This window comes from Oryx dammah, unplaced genomic scaffold, assembly GCF_014754425.2.
Source record: "Oryx dammah isolate SB20612 unplaced genomic scaffold, SCBI_Odam_1.1 HiC_scaffold_19, whole genome shotgun sequence".
In the NCBI taxonomy this organism is placed as follows: domain Eukaryota; kingdom Metazoa; phylum Chordata; class Mammalia; order Artiodactyla; family Bovidae; genus Oryx; species Oryx dammah.
The window spans coordinates 46,804,665-46,816,741 of record NW_024070203.1 but is presented as its reverse complement, the minus strand read 5'-3'; the positions used below and the strand labels follow the sequence as shown (position 1 = coordinate 46,816,741).

Below are 12,077 nucleotides of genomic sequence, written 5' to 3'. Positions count from 1 at the left end.
ATACTTTGTATAAAACCTAAATGATGATTTTTAGACTCATTTCCATGGTGCCCTGTTAGAATTAGCACTACCGTTGTACCCTGCTGTATAATAAACAATCTTAGACCTTTATCGATTATTGATACAAATGTTAGTCCCTAACCACTTTTTATATGTCTTACATTTTTGAAGTTCACATGTACCTGCCATAACATAAAATAAACACTAGACTCTAAAAAAGAAAGAAACAGCACAGCAGGGCATTCAACCACGTACAGGGCCTTTTCTGAGCCTGGGGCGCCATGTGAGTACACAGGCCACACATCTATGGAGCTGGCCTGGTACAGGGCTACCAGCTGAATCTGATCAAACACACCCGTGGGCTGTAGACCCAGGGGCACTGGCCGGAGCTAGGACTTCAGGAGAAGATAGCATTACATGTTTACATTTCTTTTAAAAGTTTAAGAAAGAAAGGTCAAATCTGAAAGAGAAGCGCCATCATCACAGATAGACAAAGATGAGGGTACAGCAGTGTTCTAAGAAAGTGAGCAGATGCATCAGCACTGTTTAGAAACTTTCATCACTGAAAACATGGCCTAGGGCTGTCTCCCTAGTCAGAAATCCCCAAATCACAATAGTGGGAAAGGGAAAGTGGGAAAAGTGAAACTAGTCAGTATCAGAGGTTACGGTTCATTGTCAGTATAGATGTGGCATAGGTGACTGATTAAAAAAGAAAGGACATAAGAAAATCCTCCCCATTCGTTTCTCAAACTCCAGCAGAGAAGGACAGTGTGGACGGAAGTTTAGATCTAAGGCATGAGTAAGGTGGGGGCTTCCCTGGTGGCTTAGATGGTAAAGAATCTGCTTGCAATGCAAGAGACCCGGGTTCAAGCCCTGGGTCGGGAAGATCTCCTGGAGAAGGAAATGGCAACCCATTCCAGTATTCTTGCCTGGGAAATCCCATGGACAGAGGAGCCTGGTGGGCTACAGTCCTTGGGGTCACAAAAAGTCTGACACAGCTGAGTGACTAACATCACACACCCATAAGGTGACTGATTTTGTAGCTGCTTTAAAATTGACTTTTTTCAAAGGTTGCTTTCCAAAAACAGTATCTAAAAGACGTTTTTGAAGACGTTTTCCAACATTGTTCCCCTTTTACTGGGGGAAAAAAATCAAATTAACTGAATGAGATGAATATATACACCTGTGCTCTGCTGTGAGCATTTGTCTTCCATGGGAATGACTCTGTCACCAGATAATGCAAGCGTGAAGATTAGGCCACCAAGGGAACTTCTGTAGAGTTCTGAGAATAGTAGAAATTGCACTTTTTAAGTCTGAGGATCTCTGAGTAGAGAGGTTGGTTCCAGGATGACTTATAGGAGAGGAGAATCCATTTTACAGTGTTGTCAGGGAACTGAGGTTGAGAGGGTAGGCCTGGGAAGGAATGGTTGTCAGACACAGTTGTCAGAGGTCACTGGAAGTCAAAATCTGAGTGTTCATTGTGAAAAGAATATTTGAAAAGAACACGGACATATCCATGCCCCCTTTCCATTTGCCCTTTCAACTAAACTTCCTAATTTTCCTGTCCCATCATCCCTCAGTATCCTGGGGGTTTGGTTCCTGTGGGCCCTCCACCCCATACAGAATTCACAGATAGTCAAGTCCCTTATAAAATGTCATAATGTTTGCATATAACCTATGCACATCCTCCTGTATACTTTAACTCATCTCTAGATTACTTAGAATACCTAATATGATGGAAATGCTTTGTGGATTGTTCCTTGTCGTTCAGTCAATAAGTCGTGTCCAACTCTTTGAGACCCCATGGACTGCAGCACACCAGGCTTCCCTGTCCTTCTTCATCTCCAGAGTTTGCTCAAACTCATGTCCATTGAATTGGTGATGCCATCCAACTGTCTCATCCTGTGTCGTCCCCTTTTCCTCCTGCCCTCAATCTTTCCCAGCATCAGGGTCTTTTCCAATGAGTCGGTCCTTTGCATCAGGTGGCCAAAGAGTTGGAGCTTCAGCTTCAGTATTAGTCCTTCCAATGAATATTTCAGGACTGATTTCCTTTAGGATGGACTGGTCTGATCTCCTTGCAGTCCAAGGGACTCTCAAGATTCTTCTCCAGCACCACAGTTCAAAAGCATCAAATTCAAGTTTTGTTTTTTGGAGCTTTCTGGATTTTTTAAAAAATATTTTTCATCTGTGGATGCTAAACTTGAGGATACAGAGGGCTGACTGTTGTGAACAGTATGACTTGACCGTAGCAGGCAGGGCCTTTGAATTTTTCTTTCCTCAGAAACAAGCATACTTATCATCCAGTGTCACTGGAGCTTGCCTGCTCCGGTCATTTGTGACAGAATTCAGTCAGCTACAGAGGGCCCAGGAAACAAGTGTCCCCAGGGTGGCACACCTGGAGCAGTGCCCACCTTAAAGCAGCTTCCTCAGGCCTGGTACCTGCACGGAGACCTGTTCTGCTGGAGATGAGAACCCAGAATCCCTCCCAGGATGGAGGTGTCTGGTGCCCATATCAACCCAAGGAGAATCTGTAATCTGTTTTGCATGTCAAGTTACTGTGTTCATGAGAAAAGCAAAATCCTATCCTCCTCTACCTTGTTTGCATATTCAAGGTAGGGGTGATGGCTTGACGTGATGGCTAAGCTCTCTTAACACCTTTTAGGGATAGTGCCTTTTAAAAACTATATATTAAAATTCCTTTTCTGCTTGTTATCAACTCCCCCCAAATTAGCACCTTGTTTTGGACCTTGTTTTCCAATTATTTCAACAACGTCTTTCACTTACTGTCTTTACCACACAGTTTTACCATTCACCATTGGTTAACACTTTTGGAGACGTGATAATACCCAGAAAAGTCAGGTGACAGTCACTTGCCTGAATCTCATAATCACACAGGGTTACATTAATTAATACAATTATATGTTCCCACAAGCTAAATCTGTTGTGTAAATAAAGTTTTATTGAAACACCCCTGTACTCCTTCAACCAGTGTACTACCAACAACCTGTCTGGGGTTACCTTTGGCCCATATCAGCAGAATTGAGTCATTGCCGCAGAGACCATATGGTCCGCGAAACCATTTGCTGAGTCTTTACCAAAAATGAAAAGAAAAGAAACCTTACTGACCTCTGTATTAGAATGTACAGGCACCAGCCACTCTGAAAAAGGAGAATTGAAGTTAAATAGTGTGGGCGGGTTGGTTCCATGCCTCACCAGGGCCTGTGTGATCTGTACCCCGCTGTCCCACCCTTTGCTACTCAGTGTATCTGGTTGAGAGAATTTGGGGGTAATTTTGATTATAGATGGTTTTCATTGTCCATCTAGTCAAGGCTATGGTTTTCCCTGTGGTCATGTATGGATGTGAGAGTTGGACTGTGAAGAAGGCTGAGCACCGAAGAATTGATGCTTTTGAACTGTGGTGTTGGAGAAGACTCTTGAGAGTCCCTTGGACTGCAAGGAGATCCAACCAGTCCATTCTGAAGGAGATCAGCCCTGGGATTTCTCTGGAAGGAATGATGCTCAAGCTGAAACTCCAGTACTTTGGCCACCTCATGTGAAGAGTTGACTCATTGGAAAAGACTCTGATGCTGGGAGGGATTGGGGGCGGGAGGAGAAGGGGACGACCGAGGATGAGATGGCTGGATGGCATCATGGACTTGATGGACGTGAGTCTGAGTGAACTCCAGGAGATGGTGATGGACAAGGAGGCCTGGCGTGCTGCGATTCATGGGGTCACAAAGAGTCAGACACAACTGAGCGACTGAACTGAACTGAACTCACCTTGTGTTGATTGCAGAACCTGTATCTAGAGTAAGATACAATCCCCCTTGGTTACTGTCATCGGACTCAACCTTACCCAGCAGCTTTCCCCTACCTAGGAAAACCAATTATAAAAATTATTAGCAGAAACATACCCAATGGAGGTATATGGTTCCTATGGCCAGTAGCATCAAACTTGATGCATCTGCCTCCAGAGAGCCATGATAACCTTTCCTCACTGAATCAGAGTCAACCTCTCTCATTCTTCATTAATTCTTCCTTTCAGTCTTCATGATTTGTCATGATAGACCACCTTTTAAGGTAATTTGTGTGTGTACCTAGGTTGACCTTGAGAGTCTCAAAGTTCAGGGTGCCTCAGTGTTGATTGGCATCTTCTTCCTACTCACCCCATATCCTTGAATACTTGAGCCTTGAACGTGGCAATATCTGCTTTTAAGGAAGTAATATACTCTTTTTCTTTTATCTGAGTTCTCCCTAGCAGCAAATAGAATACAGTTGACCCTTGAACAACATTAGTGTGAACTGTACAGGTCCATTGATACAGGGATACTTTTCACTAGTAAATACCACATACAGGACTATAATCTGAGATTGGTTGATGCTGTGAATGGAGAAAGCGTGGATACAGAGGGCTGACTATCCATTATAGGCAGATTGATCTCAAGTTGTTCAAGGGTCAACTGTATAAAAATTGATCACCAGGTCTCATGTTTAATAAATTCAAATAATCTTAAAAAGCATTTCCCCCAAAGCTCTGTACTCCTGTGTCATTTTAATGTAGATTCAGGGTCCAGAGATGGTGGCTCTCCTGGCCTGAATGCAGTGTCATATGCACGTGGCAAGAGCTTCCTCTTGGCCAGGAGCTCAGTTACTTACTTTTTTTTCGGGGGAGTAGTCTTTCCCATTGATTAGACTTAGGACTGAGCAAGGAGGGCCTCCATCATCCCAAAGCATAGAGAAGGGAACTGGGGAGCCCTGTACCCAACTTCCCTTACGACTCCACTGGTATGTATATTCCCAGGAGGATAAAGTTAGATCAGAACTTCCCAGCAGCATTAGATTAAGTGTTTGTTGTGAACAGTATGAATCTAAATCTTCAATCTCCTAAATCTTCAAGGAGCCAATCAAGCTTTTAGGCTGTGGAGCAGGACTCCATCAAAATAAAAAACTTCTCGAAGAAAAACATAATTTGATATATCAACATAATTGGAGGTGTTCTCACACTTGGAAGAATGTCTGCAAATGTGAAAAGTGTTAAAACTTTATATAATTCATTAAATGAATATTTTAAAATTGACAGTTTGGACAGTTCATGGAGGGAAATTACTTTTCAAGCACATACATATAAGCATCTCCAATATTTCCCAATTAAAGCACTATTTTCTACACCTAATAAAATGGTAAGGACATCTTTAAAACAGCAACAGCCAGTGCTTATAGGGCTGTGGTCAAACTGGCCAATTTAAATGGACAAAATCTTTTTAAAAACTGTTTGGCACTATAAGTGAGGAGGCAGGTAACATGTCGTGGGAGGCATGAGAAATAAAACTGGGTAAGGAGTTTGGACTAGATGCTGTAGATAGTAAACCCTGCTGGCTCTGAGAGTTGGAGTTGCTTGAAGTGTTTTAGACCCATTATTCTGAGGGTGAGTGAGAGGGAGAAACAAAAACTAAGTTGGGTGTGTGATTGTGTAGGGAGAAACAAAATCATCTGGGGTATACGTGTGTTAGTTGCTCAGTCATGTCCAGCTCTTTGTGACCCCATGGACTGTAGCCTGCCAGGCTCCTCTGTCCATGGGATTCTCCAGGCAAGAATACTGGAGTGGGTAGCCATGCTCTTCTCCAAGAGTATCTTCCTGACCCAGGGATTGAACGCAGATGTCTTGCATTGCAGGCAGATTCTTGACCATCTGAGCCAGTTTGGTAAATATTGTACATTTGTAGATAATCAGACTTTATGTAATCTAGGTTGTGTCCTCAACTTGACAAACCAGGAGACTGAAGACTATAAAATATGGAAATCCCTTCCCCAAGGTTCAGGTAGGAGTTATGAGCTCAGATGGACTGGATGGACTCTTCTGAGTTCCAGTTTTCTGTTTTCCTTTTTATTCTTAAAGGGTTTGTGGAACTCTTTGGTAGTATTTACAAATGTAGAATTTTAATAATCTTGTGTAGATTTTAATATTTTATGATTGAATATGTAAACATTAACTTTAAATAAGCTTTAAAAAGAATTCTAGCTCTCTCCCACTTGTAAATATTTTGACTTGCCAATAGAAATAATTAGATAATCTTCATAGATTTAATAGAGTAAAAACTAGAGAAACATTCTTTTGATCATTGATTTTTTTTTTTTTTACTATCTACTTTATGCTCTGCACTCTTACTGTGCTTTCAGAGCATAAAACAAATACCTCCAGGGCTGCTCTCTAAGAGCAGGAGTGATGGACATTTGCTTAAACAAGTTTTTGTATAATGAACATTTATTGTTCTCTTGCTAAGTCATGTCCGACTCTTTACAACCCCATGGACTATAGCACACCAGGCTTCCCTGTCCTTCACCATCTCCTGGAATTTGCTCCAACTCATGTTCTTTGAGTCAGTGATGCCATCCAGTGATCTCATCCTCTGTCAACCCCCTTCTCCTCCTGCCCTCAGTCTTGCCTAGCATCAGGGTTTCTTTTCAGTGAGTCAACTCTTCACATCAGGTGGCCAAAGTATTGGAGCTTCAGCTTCTGCACCAGTCCTCCTAATGAATATTCAGGGTTGATTTCCTTTAGGATTGACTGATTTGATCTCCTTGCAGCCCAAGGGACTCTCTAGAATCTTCTCCAGCACCACAGTTCATAAGCACATAATGAGCATAAGTGATTACAAAAATTATATAACCCTATAATAGAGATAAAAGTAAATTCAAAGTAGGAACCAAGATTTAGATGGAAAGTCACAAAAAAGATACTTGAGCTTGATCTTCAGAGCTTACTAGGAATTTCTCAGACTGATGACAGGAGTAAGTATGGAGAAAAGGCATTCGGAGAAAAGGCATTCTAAGAAAAGGAAACTGTGCAGAATCATGAAAAGCATGGCACTTGTGGAGAGCTGAGCTAATTAGATGTGTCTGAGATCGGTTAGAGATAAGGTGTCAGAAAGTGACTCAGTGGGACTTTCTTCTGCTAGTGTCATGTATGGTTCTAAATACCTTTACACAGTAGTTTTACTTTATGCCATTGATTTCCATTTTACAGGTGGTGAAACTGAGTCCAAGAAAAGGAAAATAACTTGAACAGAGCCTAATAAGTAGTGGGGTCATGATTTGAAATGTGGCAGTTGAGTCCACAGGTCAGAGTCTTAGAATCTAGACTGTTCTTCCTGTCCCCTTCCCCCCGGAGGGTTTGGAACATTGAATGGTTTTCAAGCTTGCTGTCATGGTGGTGCAGAAGATAGGAAAAAGGCTGAAGGTAGGAAGCTTGGAAACAGCCATTTGCAAGAATTAAGACAAAGGATAATGGAGGCCTAATCTTGGAGCAAAAGTATTTAGGAGAGAAAAGCCACAGAACTTAGTCTTGATGGAGCTACCAAAGAATTTCTGGCTTGGAAAACTGGATAGATGTACCACTCATCAGACTGAAGAATAGAGATGGAGGGTTCAGTTTAGAACAACTTTAGTTGTGGTATTCATGGAATATTCAGATCAAGAGGTCTGGCAAGCAGTGGGATAGTCAGATCAGAGAGATGAGGTAAAGCTTTAGCATCATCAGCCTGGGTTATCATTGAAATCCTTCTAACGGATGCTACAAACCACTTAGAGCCTATAGTGAGATAAGAGGGCTAAGGAGGGAAACTCTGGTGCACTGCTTCTCAGAATATAGTCTACCCAGGGGCTGGCTGTGCACCAGTTGTTTATCACTGGTCCATGGTGAAAGATGGGATTTGCTTCAGTATGTAATTGTAAATAAGCTTGCTATTTACTTGAGCTGACTTTAAAAAATCTTAGCAAGACATTGCATTGCCTTGCATTGCTTAACATGCTGATTTTGCAAACTTCTTTTTCTTTTTTTTTTGTTGCAGATCACATTTAATATCACTGACATCAAGAACATTTAAACTTTAGGTAGAGGGAAATGGTAGCCAAAGAGACAGAAGGTACAGTGTGAGTAGTAGAGTGAAGAGCAGAAGAATGGGAAGTCCAGTTATTCTAATGGGTTCATGGTTTAAATGAGCAGGTGGCTAGCATAGCCACAGAGAGGTTAGATACGATTGAAGACTAAAAGTTATTGGATTTGGCCATTTTAGGGTCATCGGTAATATTTTAGGAGCTTTGCCCCCTGTTTGCTCTTTTACTTTCTACTCTCATCTTTATCTACCAATCTACCTTCTAAATACTTGTCAAACCTATACTTTCACCATGTATACCAAAGACCTCTTTGGCTCTAAAGTGCTTTTGAATTCAGTCTTCCTTTTTCATTATTTCTTGGGTGATCTGAAGTTGCTGATCCCTCTTTCCTTGCTATCATATTCTTTCATCTCTAATGCACTGACCTTGGTATTCCTTTTCACACCCCACCCACCATTCTGAGCCCATTTCTTCTACACACACTGCATGTTTTTCAGTTCAGTTCAGTCGCTCAGTCATGTCCGACTCTTTGCGACCCCATGAATTGCAGCACGCCAGGCCTCCCTGTCCATCACCAACTCCCGGAGTTCACTCAGACTCACGTCCATCGAGTCCGTGATGCCATCCAGCCATCTCATCCTCGGTCGTCCCCTTCTCCTCCTGCCCCCAATCCCTCCCAGCATCAGAGTCTTTTCCAATGAGTCAACTCTTCGCATGAGGTGGCCAAAGTACTGGAGTTTCAGCTTTAGCATCATTCCTTCCAAAGAAATCCCAGGGCTGATCTCCTTCAGAATGGACTGGTTGGATCTCCTTGCAGTCCAAGGGACTCTCAAGAGTCTTCTCTAACACCACAGTTCAAAAGCATCAATTCTTTGGTGCTCAGCCTTCTTCACAGTCCAACTCTCACATCCATACATGACCACAGGAAAAACCATAGCCTGTGTACATGCTAAGTTTCTTCAATCATATCCAGCTCTTTGAGACCATATTGACCATAATCCTCCAGGCTCCTCTGTTCATGGGATTCTCCAGGCAAGAATACTGAAGTGGATTGCCGTGCCCTCCTTAAGGGGATCTTCCTGACCTGGTGATTGAACTAGCATCTCTTATATGTCTTACGTCTTCTGCATTGGCAGGAGGATTCTTTACCTCTGCACCACTACATGTGGTATCAATTTCCAAAGCTAAACTCAATCCACCTTTCTTTTCTGAGCTTTGGTGCTATCAGCCTATCAGACATCTTACTCAAATGCCACAGACTCTTCAATATATCCAAAGCTGGACCCAAATTTTCACCTACATTTTTCTTTCCATCCCTTCTTCCTAAGCCCCATACTTATACTGGAATCTGCCAAGCTGCCAACCACTAGTGTGAGCATCATCCCCACCCCTTTTTTTTATCCCATTAGTAATTGATTTCACTACCAAATACCTCTTTGAATCTGTAACTCTCCCTTATCCCTGCTACCTGCATCTGGGCCACCAGCATCCATCACCTTGATGACTGAGTTATCCCCTTGTGAGGATATCTCTCCCTTTCTCCATCTTCTTTTGTCTTCACCCTCACTACACTAGAGGTGGAGTCATCAATCTAAAAAAATCAAAATTTGATGACATCACCTCCTTGTTGAATTGTTTGCCTGCCACTCCAGTCTTATCCCTGTGTTCCATAGAGTCAGGTCATGTTGATTGTTTTTCAGTTCAGTATGTTCTCTTTCTCTCTGTTTTAAATAGTCTTATCTTTGACTATGCTGGACCTTCATTGCTGTGCAGGCTTCTGTCTAGTTGTGGAGAGTGGGGGGTGCTCTCTAGTTGCAGTGTGTGTGCCTCTCATTATGGTGGCTTCTCTTTTTGCAGAGCACGGGCTCTAGAGCTCATGGGCTCAGTAGTTTTAGCACATGAACTTAGCAGTCGTGGCTCCTGGGCTCTAGAGCACAGATTCAGCAGCTGTGTGCGTGGACTTAGTTGCCCCGCAGCACGTGGGATCTTACCAGGGATGGAACCCATGTCGCCTGCATGGGCAAGCAGAGTCTCAACCACTGGACCACTAGGGAAGTCCCAACATGCTCTCTCTCTCTTTGCACCTTCACACGTGATCTGTGACTGGAGCTGTTATATACCCTCTTCATTGGCAAATTTGGCTTCCATCAGCAGAAAACTCCTGTAACCCTGCATATCTGAATTACATGGAGTTCCTCGGTGGTCACCCAGCAGTCTACTTTTCCCATTGCATTACCTTTTCCTTATTGTTTGGTAATCTCTCATTTTTATTCACGAATCAGTGCCCTCCTCTGAATGTTAAGCTCCAAGAAAGCAGGAACCATACCTGGTTGGTACGTCATTATACTTCAGGCTCCTAGTATAGTCCTTGAAGAATGTGAACATTCAGTCAATGTTGGTTAAATGAAATGAATGCTCTTCTGAATGTTTTCACATTCGCTATCTCAGTGGGGGTAAAGTGGAACAATTTAGAGAGGATTTTAATGAAACATAAGATGGTGGATTAGAAGATTAAATTATTTGTTGAATTGTTTTGCCCTAGTAGGAGGAAGGAGAACTAAGAGACAGAAAAGCTGGTTAGGAGAGTAGAAGCATTTCATACTACCTTGTAAAACAAAGAGGAAGAATTTTTAAAAAATAGCTTGCATTATTCAAATTTCATATTCCTTGTAATAAATTGAAGCCTATAAGGAGGGGTATGTGTGTGTGTGTGTTAATATTTTAAAATGTCAGATTGTCCATCTCTTAGGGTTTATTTTCTTTACCTGGAAAAACTACATAACATGATGTAAAAATGTTTTTGTAAACTTTGATCTTTCAGTTTGTTTTCTTTGGAGGGAGGTTTACAGAAGTAAGTAATTGATTTCATTCTAGCTTTTCTATTTTCAAATTGAGACAAAATGTATTTTTAAAGATTTAACTGAATTTAAAAAAATGATAAAGAAGTAAACACCAAGAAGTAAAGGAATAGGCAGTCAATTGGAGGAAATCTGAGTTCAGAAAACCTAGGTAAGATAAATTACTTTTAGGACAAAATGATCTCTTTCTGGAGGTCAAGGTATAAAACACGTGGTAAGACACATGACTTGGTGTCCTCAGCTTCTTCACAGAGATGAACTTCCAGAGCTAGAGAGCTCATCACCATTCAAGATAGACTTTACAACAATTGCTTGACATCCAGGGCAAATTAGATGTCAGCTATTCCAGAGACAAAGTAAATATGCCATTTTGAAACTATTAAAAGGGATTGGTGTGTGTTCTGTGTAGGGTAGGGACTATTCAGATTCTGTATGGAGATGTAGATTGAACAATATTTAAAGAAAAAAGAGATCAAGATGTTTTCTTTAAAACACAACTTTATATCTAATGAACTCCATAAAAAATAAATCTGTGCATAGTTCCTGATTCTCTATAAAACATGGAAGAGGGAAGCTTGGTTTGGAACATCTTGAGAATTTGCCACAAACATCGACCTCTGCAGGAAAAGAATCTAATACATATTTTAGAGAATGTTTATCGTTGACCAGGCAGCACTGTATTCTAACAGTTCTACCAGATGAGTTAGCTCAGAAATGCATCTTGATTAACGTAAATTGAGCATTGAGTGGCGTTGTTTTGGATTTTCTGGCTGTAATTAACTAGTAGCTTTGTTAAGTCCTCATGGTGATTTCTGGGTGCAAGAACCACATGACTAGTTTATATGAGGAAGTTTGCCATCTGGTTTGCTGTGCCAGAGGACATGGAGAAGCTACATCTAAAAGTTATAGGAACCAATTAGGTTTTAAGGTGAAACAAGAGACATCGAGCTGTCTCTTGTGATTTAGAAATGAAATTTAATCTGTCAAAGTCCATTCCTATCTACCCTGACTCTTAAGGCTTTGCAGAAGCACTTCAACTTGGAAGTTATACTGAGACCATGCAGTTTGACTCATGGAAGGTCCGGTTAGAGTCAGTGGTACAATTGTACTGTTGTTCAATTGATAGAGTAACTGGTGCAGTAACTTGGTACCAGTTAACAATGGCTACCAGGTCTCTAGCTGTTCTCTACAGTTTTCTGTTTGGTGAGATGTAGTGTCATTGTCTCTATGAAAATAATATTTCTCATATTAGACTGAAAGATTTCAACCCATATCTAGTAGAGTGATCTGGCAAAGAGGTCTGGGGGGAGTCAGCACATCTGGAGT

General features: G+C 41.6%; 1 protein-coding gene across 2 annotated transcripts in view; it reads left to right on the top strand.

Annotated features, from left to right (window-relative positions):
- The window catches only part of EYA1 (EYA transcriptional coactivator and phosphatase 1), a 186,067-nt gene that overhangs the window by 86,746 nt on the left and 87,244 nt on the right, over positions 1–12,077 (top strand). The window lies entirely within an intron of this gene.